Raw genomic sequence first — 11,839 nt, 5'->3', positions numbered from 1 at the left:
TGTTAATGTAGTTAGTTAAATTCATGTTAGACTAAACTAAATATAATCGATAAAAACACATTCTTCCATGTATAATATTATATAAAAATATCTATTTTTTCATGGCATAATTTTAAATATTTTATAGATAGACGAATGAGTGGATAAGGAAACAGACAAGGGTTTGCGATGTAATAGAGTTCGTTAAAAACGTCAAATGGAAATGGGCTGGACACATAGCTCGAAGAAGAGACAATCGTGCGACAATTTTAGTCATCCAGTGGTATCCAGAGGTACAAAACCTCCGCAACGTAGACCTAGAGGCCGCTGGGTCGACGAAATGATAAAGTTCTGCGGAAATACGTGGCAACGCAACGCACAGAACCGAGAGAAGCGGAATCAGCTTGGAGAGGCCTTCATCCAGCAGTGGATAGATTCTGACTGATGATGATGATAGATAGAATATTTTTGGACTATGATCTATTATGGGTTACGTGTACTATTTATATCGGATATTAACAGCCTATGTCCACCTTTCGCTACTGAATTGACGTTATTTGCAGGTCGTATAAAAAGACAATAATTCGCCACAATGAGTAGATAAGCACCCAATTATACTACACTTTGGCATTATTATTTAGTTGAAAAATCATCAATCAACCAACGCAATTTGATATCTAAGCATTTCATGTACGTCGTAATTAAGTAGGATGCCCGTAGCTTAATTGGAAAAGTACACTGGCGCGAATCCAGCGGTTACATGTTCAAGTCCTGTCGGATGTCATATTTTTTCTAGTGGGTATATGCATGAGACGTTTTCAAATTATGTATGTTCAATTAAGTATATACCTAATACTATTTTTTATTATTCGATATTTTTTAAACTAAGATGTCGATGTTTTATAATAAAGTGACCGCATTTTCTGCTTCATTGACCGCCATTGTTTTAAAAAATGATTGTAATAAGTGTTTGTATACTTAGTTCCTTCATTCGCCACCCTTTATAATGTGCCCGCCTATGCAACGCATGGCCTGTTTACCCCCGCGTGACATCAATGTACGAGACCGCTAGTTATACCACGTTTGTCATAATATTACAGTACCTAATCTAAATCGATTTGATACCTATCATCTGAAATACTATGTCATATTATGACATCAGCAAAATAAAGACAGTTCAATATTGCTTATGAATTTATAATAAATATAATAATATTATATATATCTGACATTATTGACTGACACAAACTGATAAAACATAATATTGATAAGATCATATTATTCTAGACCAGCGCATCTATTCTATATACACAAGACTGCTTTCGGCCGCTACGGCAGCTGTCTAGGGTAGGTTTGTATCGAATTATTAACACTATTATACATAATACATTTGCTGTCCGTATGATTAGCTTCGTTTTCTTTGCTATAATATACAACGTAAACTCATTACACTCAATCAGAGCTCACTTTCAGCGTAGCAACCCAAGTCTTGGGCATCTTCTCCCAGGACACTCCCAGTCCAATTGTTTCAGATGCTTCACATCACCAATTGTAGGGTCCCGCGATACGCTCGATTAAAACCGAGTGTAGTGCAGGGCGGGTTTCGGTGGAGGGCACTTAACTTCAATGTAACAATTACTGTCGAACAACATCTTCTTGGCTACGTGTTAAAACTGTGAACTCACAAGCTCCTCCTATTTAGTCGACGACAGCGACTTCCGGCTTGTACCTGAATCTTCTTGTTGGACAGTACAATAAGTTAGCCGTCTAAAGTCTAAACAGTCAAAACTGTCTATCTTGCTTTAAAATTTACCACAGCCAAAGGAGGTGCTGTTAAAACATGCACTTATTGTAACAATTACAACCGAAAGCAGTTTTGTGTATAGAATAGATGCGCAGGTATTGAATTGAATGGCCACACCAAGCTATAATCGGTCTTTATCGGGCGTATCACGGAACCGTACGCTTTGGTGTAAAGCATCAGTATTTTGTTATGACTGGGAGTGTCTCAGCAGTAGTTACCCAAGACCTAAAGTCGCTATGCACTCAAGTGTGCTTTGACTGAATTTACATGACTTTAAGTTTGCCTTGGGAGAGAGGAGCAGAAGCAAAATTTAAAAAAATCTTGGTAAATACAAAAGCTATTACAATACTGCCGAACAATCGTTTCTTTAACTTCACGTTGACAGCATGGATTCCTAAAATGGATTAATTTCTTATCACGTCTGGGATATTTTTGTCGACGAGAGTGAACAACACTGTATACAACAGTTGGCCGGTTCGGATTAATCGAGTAATTTAGTCGAGTAGCGAGTAATTTAGTAACTAAGCACGTATGAACAGACAAATTTAGTCGAGTAATTCCTCCAATTCTTCTAATGAAGTTATCAACTTATTTATTTTTTGAACATATATAGGTTCGAATCCTGCTGGGTGTCGTATTTTTATATATTTTTTTTCTATTGGTTATGGTTATATATATCTCAGAAGTATTTTTTAAATTATGTATGCTCAATAAAAAGAATGTTACATTCTTAAATCTTGTGAATTATTCGTTGAATAAAAAAAAGTTAATTATTTATTTTTGCTTTGTTACGTTGTGCTCTGTTCATTTTGACACGTCACTATACACACAACACGTACTAATGTAATGTGTTTGGACACTTTTCAGTTACTAAATCATTTAGTGGTAACTAAATCACTCGCTACTGGACTAAACTACTCGACTAATCCGAACCGGCCTTTAGGGACAATTGAAAAATGAATTTATGATTATAAACAATATAACAAAAATATAATATAGAACGTTGAACTAAAATACTACCTGTTATAATATTATACAAACCTAATCTTTCTAAGTAAATATTAAATTTTATTATCACACTAGAAAACAGGTATGTTTGTATACCGAGAGATAAGCGCACTATACAAGTGTGTACGTAGTTATACTTGATAAGAGACAAACGGTGCGAAAAAATAGCTAACTAGGTGCATAATGGCTGATTACTTGACCTATGTGTTTATTAAATCAAAATTGATAACAAGTGTTTTCTAGTCTTCGATATGTTGCTAACTCAATAAGTCACTCCTACCCAAAGCCATGTAGATAGACACATCAGTGGCGAAGCGTGGAGGTAGGCTGTTAAGATCCGACATAAATGTTGCACAGTAAACTTTGTCAGTCATACGTATTTGTTTTCATTGTACTAATACCTACTACAAATAATTGCAGATATTCTTGATTAGTTTTTAAAATTCAATTAAACTCAGCGTAGACCAATGCATAATAGATAATAGTAAAATATATTCGTCTATCTATAAAATATCTAAAATTAAGCTACTGAATTATACATAATTTTAGTTATATTTTATTTATCCATTGTGGTTTGGTTTAATCAGTTGTAACATGCATTTAAAAAAAAACACTACCAACTAGCTACTCTTCAATGAAAACAATTAAGTAGGACTGAGAAAGTGTACAGTATTTTTGTCGGATCTCCACTGCCTACTTCCACTATAGTGATTTGAATTAAACAGGGTATAATTGAATTTTAAAGTCTAACAAGCACCATCTTCAATTATTTGTATTCTTAGTTCAATGAAAACAAATAAGTATGACTGACAAACAGGACGAAATGGACGGGAACGCACCGAAGCGCCGTTCCGGTTCGTGAAATCTGTAAAGTTTTCGCTCCGTCTCGTGGACAAAATAATTTGACCGTCTGAGCTAGATATGGCATATAACAAAAATCTAGCACTGATAACCATGTAAATATCCTTTTCCATTTTCGAGCGCTCCGGTTCGTAAACTTTTCCATTTCGAACGCTGCTGACAAAGTTTAGTATGCACTATGTATGTCGGATCTTAACAACTTACCTCCACCCTTCGCCGCTGCGAACAATATTATAATCTGAAATCTTTAGAAATTAACAGCTGGAAATACGGAAGTCAATGGAACTTATAATATTTTATTAATCCTGCCCCCTCCTAACGGTTACATGGCGTATATTGTACGTAAAACATTTCACCGTGGCACAGATTATTATATTAGCACACATTATTAGATTCAATATGAACATTAATTCAATTTTCATAGCTGATTTTGGCAAAATTCATGAATTATTATAATATAATCCAGTATTATATCGGCTATTTTCAAAAATTGTTTGCTGCTGGCTTCCTGTAAAGTATAAAGCGACAAGAACCGTGTTTTATTTAGACATGCATTTTATGTCAGTACTATACGACCCAATGAGGTTGGACGGTCTTTTAATGTACGGCCATCAGTGGCGCACCCAGGGGGGGGCCAAGGGGCCTTGGCCCCCCCCAAAAACATTGAAATTGAAAGCCAATAGATTAGACAAATAAAAACATGGCAAAAAATGATTTGAAATTCTCCAGCACCCTCTTTAGAAAAATTTCTAAGATTTTAATTTCTATCACAAAAATTTCGAAACATTAATGTCGGGTTTTTTTAGAAACTCAATCTCTAATGGAAATGTCAAAAAATTCTCGGTGTCCACCCGAATTCCGGAGTGGTGTACACCAGTGGCACACCCAGGGGGGGAAAGGGGCCCTGGCACCCCTCAAATATGAAAATTATCAGAATGATTTTAAACATTGACATTGAAAGCCAATCAACTATACCTTTGGTCTTAGACAAATAAAAACATGGCAAAAAAATGATTTGTAATAATAATTCTCCAGCACCCTTTTTAGAAAAATTTCTTAGATTTTAATTTCTAACACAAAAATTTCGAAACACTTATGACAGGTTTTTTTAGAAACCCAATACCTAAGGGGACTGTTAAAGTCCACCCGAATTCCGGAGTAGTGTAGGTCATGGCTGGGGAGGGCTGACAGGGCTCTAGCCTGGGGGCACGGCGTGTCGAGTTGACCAGATAAGTGAGATAAACACACATAATAAATTAGCTTTAATAGTAAAAAAGTCGCCTGCGGCGCTATTACACTTCATGGCCATGCACATTTTCAATTACTTTGGGCAATAGATTTTTTGATTATTATGTGTCGATACTCGATAGCTCCATTATTAAAGTAGACGTATTGAAAATCACCAATAATTCACTGTATAAGTACCCTTAATTTGAACTAAAACACAATTTGAAAAACGTTATTGTAGTGTTTCACACTGCATTTAATCTTAGCGGTAGGTAGGGGGCCCGCCAAATATCCTAGCCTGAGGGCCCGTTTCAGAATGTGGGGACCATGGTATAGGTACACCGAGTGCAATAGACAAAAGACCGATAAACGAGAAATTAAGCTGTGAAGAAGAAAAAGAGCCAATGGGACTAATTTACATTCTCCTCCTTGGGCCCCCCCCAATATTAAATCCTGGGTGCGTCACTGACGGCCATATTTCCGATACAACATTTCACGGTGAAGTGTGATACGGCGAACTGACTTTATGCCCTTTGCGTGAATGAGTCTTTAGCAGTGGCGTCCCTAGATAAAATGCCGCCCCTAGGCAGCGCCAAAATGCCGCCCCATTTTTATACAGTATTTTTGCCATCCTTTCATGAGTCCAATATCTAAAAAATGTATTGTATGGATACATTACTAACAAAATATCAGACTGTAATAATTATTCGCAAATCTGCACGTGTCGTTTCTGCAGGCCTATGTTATAACTGGTGATATAAAGTCACCCGACGACATGACGTAAGCCAATACACGCTCGAGGCAAGCCGCCCAACACACACTGCTCACCATAGATATTATTATGCTGAAACACCTATTTATGTATGGGGACAATGAATAACGCCAGTATTTGACTAGCGTTATTTTCTCGAATGCTATTATCACTCCGGTAGTACGTCACAATGATGTCATATGACGTCATGTCGACCGGGCGACTACAACTCTAACAAGTTCTAACATAAGGCCCCTGGTCACCAAGGATGTCGAAGGGCAACGGAAGTAAACTAGATATCGCAAACCCGACAAAACCAGTGAGTTGAATTTTTTTATGGAAATATATTTTCGTTATTACTAATTTTACGTAGCTATTTCTATATATTCCAAATGATTCTCCTCGATTTGCCACCCTTCGAGTAACTGCCGCCTCCAAGCGACGCTCAATCTGCCTACCCCCACGGGACGTCACTGGTATTTAGTGGTAGGTACGATTGTTTTGCGATCGACCCAAGATGCAGCGCAATGCAGTTGAATATAAAAAAAATCGAATCTAAAATTTTACCCACGTTTACGGATATATTTACATTCGACAACAACAATAAACTATAAAAAATAAAACCAAACTGATAGGTATCAACTGCATTGAAAAAATACCTTCACATAAATGATTAAATACATACATAAAAAAATGTTAAAATCGCACTTAAATTGTAAAATAACACACAATAAACAGTTCTTTAAATATATCCAATCGCACAATCAGTGTCATTGTCGATTAGAGCGGTTATATAAAAAATAAAAACATCGAAATATAATCAATTATTTTCTCTACGTACATTTTTTTGTGTATCCAATCTGACAGTTTGCGGTACTAATGAATTCCGCATGTCGCTAGCAGCGCGAATCATATGGGAAACGCTACGGTCACCACGTTACGGTTTTGATGCATCGAACGCTATTGATGAAAATTGCGGAAAATTTATTGATGGTAAAACTGTTATAGTAACATCTTCATTGAAATTTCAGATGAAATCTTACATTAAAATCAATAATAATTAATTATTAGTTATCTCTATCACGATTACTATTAGAATGCATGCAACGACCTCCCTAGACAAAATGCCGCCCCTAGGCAGCGCCAAAATGCCACTCCATTTTTTATACAGAATTTTTTTTCACCCTTTCATAACTACAATATCTAAGAAATATTGTGTTGGATGGATACATTAAGTACTAACAAAATATACCACTAAAACATACAAAATTAATAAAAATCCTAAAAGTCCTGTTAAACCTTTTATGTTAATTACTTAATACATTTGTTTCCAACCAGTAAGCTGATTTTTTTTAATGGAAATATATTTTTGTGATTACTAAGTTTAGGTAGCTCTATTATAACAAATGATTCACCCTACGTAGCTTAAAATCTAACATTTTCTATTTAAAACAAAACACGTACAGTACTTCCGTCATGACAATAGTATGAGAATCAGTAGTAATATATATTTTATAATATTATTACACATATATTAACAGCTTTCAATATGTATTCTTGAATTTTTCCCGAATTAGGTTAACCTATTTTGTCAAATTTCCACATCAACACAGTCTTGTCATTCAATTGTCAAGCGTAGTGATCATAGCGATAATCATCATATGTTTTCACACTAGCGCCCCTTTCGGATTTTTCTCAAAGTAATAGCGGAAGACATATTTTTGTAGTGAGCGCAGACATTTCCGCGCAGGTCTATTACAGTATCGATCCGACGGGTGCAGAAACGTACACAAGTCCATTAATAAATCATGCTAAAACAGACCTTAAAACATTTACTATTAAGGTATATTGTATAATTTGCAAATTAGGCGCTTGTGTTTTTTTTATATTTCCGCGGCACTACGGCACGATAGATAACTCGAGTATCTTACATTGTAAGCGAAAATAGATCTTATGTAATGAGAGAAGAGGTATTATTGTGGTGTAATATATTGTTTTTTTTGTTACGTTTTGAATTTGCTCGCCGTATTTAGAACACTGTGAACTTTGTCGCAAGTCTTTCGTTTGTTATACGTTTACGCGCGTTGTGGAAGATGTGAATAGAGTCTGTTTTCGCGTGTTTTTGTTTCGGTTTTGTGACGTATTCGCTAGGAATTACACGGATGGAAATAGATCGAGAGAGTCAGGTGCCGCCACCTGGTAAAATCTCGAACAGACCGGGCATAAATGGCCGCCCTCCGACTGCGTTGTGCGCGACCCGAGATCACGGAAAATACGTTTTCAATTGGAAATAATAACACCGCGGACATGATTTTGTTGATATCGAACTAGCCGTGCTGTTCGCGGACGGCTGTGCCCCTCCCGTGACCGCTCTGAAAAGGGGGGCCCGCTGAAATTTCGCGAGGAAAATTCCCGAAAGACATTTTTCCACACACTGTACACCGCGGCCGTATCGCGAAATTTCACAATTTTCAAAATAAATCAATTTAAATACCGTAAAACAGTGCGCATTCACAGTGAATCCAAACCAGTGTATAGTGTTTATATAGTTTTAATCTAACATAAATAATAAAATTGTAAAAATACTCGAAAATCTGTGTTGAAAATTTTCTAGTGTTTTTTTTTTTTTTTTGATGACACGGATATGATCATTTAATACGTTATATTTGTATAAAAAATAGCTAAATTAATAATAAAACTAATGTATTTGTATATAATAACAGTTGTATAACCGAAAAACTATCATTTTATAATAGAAAATTGAAAAATCTAGAACAATTTTGTCAATTAGTAGGTTGGTATCAGATAATAGTGCATTTCCACGACATTATTTTCACTAAAACATATTAGTATTAAAACTCTCAATTCTTTCATACCTTATTATTATTTTATTAAATTTATATTTACCTACATTTAATATATTATTAATATCTAGTAGGTACTTAATATTTTAAATTAAAATACTAACCTCATTTTACCTATTTATAGGTAAGTTTATGGAGGTAGAAACATTCCAAAAATGAAATTTGTTAATTATTTACCTACCTATAATATTGTGTTATTTAAATTAAACCATAAACAAAAATATCGCACATAACCTAAAAAAAATAGGTCGATATTCGCATTAAATTTCAAGTCGTTGGATATTTGTGTATAGAAAACGTCAATTAAATTCTAATCTGCTCAATCCGATTACATTTTACGGCATTTTCCGGTGAAATAATAATATTGATCGAGCAGAAGTAACCTAGAAATGTGTTTTTTTATGCGATCAATACCGGATATCTAGTCAGATTTCGTTTATAATTGATTTAATCGTAAAAAAAACGTATCAAGTTGACAAATATTTCTTTCATTTTTCAAAATTTTTCTGTAATTGTGCCGCAGAGGTGGCCATGAGCTTTTATATTTTTTTTTTTACGAAAACAGTTTATTCCATGTAGACAATTATAATAAATACCTTTTTCTGTCGGCGCATCGGCTTTTCGATCCAATAATCGTTTTATTTTATTAAACATTTTGATGCACCATTATCACAAACTAAGATTATATGAGGTAATATTAGGTTAGGTTAAGTTTGGTTTGGTCTAAAAAGAAAGTTGTAAAATCTAATGGCCACCTCTGCAGCATATTTACCAATTTTTTTTCCAAGCTTTCATAACTACGTATTTTTATAAACTCGATTATTTCTCTCTCTCTTTCCATACCTGTTTATATAGCGTTGCGGAAGTATTTTTACAATACATATTCACCAGAATTGGTTGTTAAGCACTCAAAAAATAATAATTGAAGGCGTCCCCCGAAAAGAGGTCTAAGTATATGCAAAAACAAAATTGTTCAGGAAAGGAAAAAAACGTTTTATTCGAACATGCGGACTTTTGGAGTATATCTGTGATAATAATTATGTTCATGAAAGCACTCTTTATCATTGACAAATTTTTTATTTTTTTTATTTTAGATAATAAAATAAATCATATATACCCTTCTTCTACGGTAAGCATTTTAGTATTGCTAATATCTCAAAAACTGTGGCAGATAAAATAATAAAACTTTCCAATAACGTGAGCAATGAATGCTATATAGACCCGTTTTAGTCAATAAAATCACTTTTTGACATGCTGCATTATATGGGCCCCTTTTCGGGGGACGCCTTCAATTCTTCACAATTTAATTTTAAATGTGCGCTCTTTTCAATCAGTAAATTTAAAAATACCTACATAATTCTGAAAACACTTATGAGAAAATTATAGCCGATAGAAAAATATCGTTTTGAAAAAAGTAAGACCCGGCAGGCTTCGAACCTGCGTCTCTTGGGTATCGCACTCTGTGCACTACCACTATGCTATGACTGCCATGCTTAATTGAGACAAATTAGGGTGCGATACCCAAGAGACGCAGGTTCGAACCTGTCGGGTGTCTTAGTACTTTTTGAAAAAGTTTTTTTCTCTTGGGTATATTTTCTCATTTGTGTTTTCAGAATTATGTATGTTCAATAATTAGAATGATACATTCTTAAAATCTTGTGAATTTTTCGTTGAATAAAAGAAATAGTTTGGTAATTTTAACTTGTTTTATCAATAAATCCCTACATTTAGTCAAGTATTTGACTCTATTCTCAGCTGCATGTATTTTTCACGTCTAGTTTGTGTAAAATTTAATATCCTTGCAGCAAATTTTATTACTGTATGGCGGACTATCGCATAGAGTAAATTCCGCAAGGGGGTCTCCAAACCACTCAAGAAATACGAACAAACAATACACAAATCAAAGCAATCCAATGAAATTGTTAATTTGTAAAACTATTAACTTTAAGTCATGTAAATTCAGTCAAAGCACGTGTGGATGCATGGCGACTTTAGTCTTGGGTAACTGCTCCTGAGATAATCCCAGTCAAAAAGATTATGATCCTTTCCCGTGATACGCCCGATTAAGACCGGATGTGGTGCGGGGCGGTTGTGGTTTGGTGGGGCCATTAACTTCTATGTTAATTTGTAAATTTTGTATTTACTTTTTTTAAAAGTAAGTATATTTTTTACTGAATATTGGATTAGTTAAATTTGACTCGATATAAATCAGTGCCTCTGGCCTCCACGTACCTTAATGCGCTATCGGTTGCAATGTGTTTTGCTTGGTTACATTATTAATTACCTAAGTAGGTACCAAACAATTCGAATCCGGGTCACGAGTTAATTATTGATTCTTGCACGGTTATCTTCTAAATTCTCCGATAAGGTTAGGTGAGTGAATGATTAACAACTCTCATTAAAAAACGTAAAAAAAATACATTCATACAACCCATTCGCTGCATACGTTTAGGACAAGACAGTAAAATACGTTTCAGTGTGCCTAGTCTGGACCAAGATACATATGCCCGTAAACAAATAAACATTGCATAAAAACTGTTAACAAACATTGCCACAGATAGAAAACTTGTGCGACCACAAGCAGGTGTAGTTAATGTTTCATCAGAAGGCGGTCATCGACGCGCGGTCTTGTTAAATGTTGTCTTGATTAAAGCACGCACATTTGTATCATGACGTATAATGTCCAAACTATTTTTAATTTGATACTTAATATCTAATGTTTGCAGACAAAAATACATGTGCTTGTATCTACCTAAATTAAGTTTTTGTAACAGCAAAAGTTTATAAACCTATGTATAATTTGTATGCGGACATTTATTATTATTAGGATGTATCTTGTTCTGGATTAGGCACTATTAATTACCATTTTTATATTTCAATAGGGAAACAACTCGAAAAAGCTTTTTTTTAAATTTATAACTTTTATTTATATAAAATTTTTAAGTCTTGATTTTGAGAAAAATGGATGTTTTTTTAATTTAGTTTAGTGGAATTTAGCAATGCACAATTAAATTTTACAGTTTAATTAGGAATTAACACAGGCATTTCAGTGTGTGTTTGAATTAATGATTAACTCGGAAAGGGTTTTCTATTTTTTGACACGTTGAAGATTTTTTTAAAAGAGATGTCCTTTTTACATCGAATGTTAATTATTAACTCAAAACCGTGAAATTTTGAATTTTTTTTCCTTATTGTGCAGCAGCGAAGGGTGGGTGTAGGCTGTTAAGATGCGCCATAAAGAGTGCACATTAAGCTTGTTAGTCATATGTATTTGTTTTTTTTGAACTACGACTACAATTTACAGAAACTATTGAAATTAACCAAACCATAAAAGTTTTGGTATGT

At 34.5% G+C, this 11,839-nt stretch overlaps 1 protein-coding gene across 6 annotated transcripts in view; it reads left to right on the top strand.

Annotated features, from left to right (window-relative positions):
* Positions 1-7,843: 7,843 nt before the first annotated feature.
* The window catches only part of orb2 (cytoplasmic polyadenylation element-binding protein orb2), a 104,012-nt gene continuing 100,016 nt past the window's right edge, over positions 7,844-11,839 (top strand). For 2 of the 6 annotated variants that reach the window (XM_085940637.1, XM_085940632.1), the window contains exon 1: positions 7,844-8,420. The gene's annotated coding sequence lies outside the window, so the exon portion shown is untranslated. Of the gene's footprint in view, positions 8,425-11,839 lie in introns of all 6 variants that reach the window. The other 4 variants (XM_085940633.1, XM_085940631.1, XM_085940636.1 and 1 more) reach the window with 3 other exon arrangements.

This window comes from Rhyacophila brunnea, unplaced genomic scaffold (assembly GCF_057557595.1).
Source record: "Rhyacophila brunnea isolate RB1 unplaced genomic scaffold, BYU_Rbru_1.0 scaffold_13, whole genome shotgun sequence".
NCBI lineage: Eukaryota > Metazoa > Arthropoda > Insecta > Trichoptera > Rhyacophilidae > Rhyacophila > Rhyacophila brunnea.
Note: the sequence above shows the minus strand (reverse complement) of the source record. Positions and strands in the feature narration are given on the sequence as shown.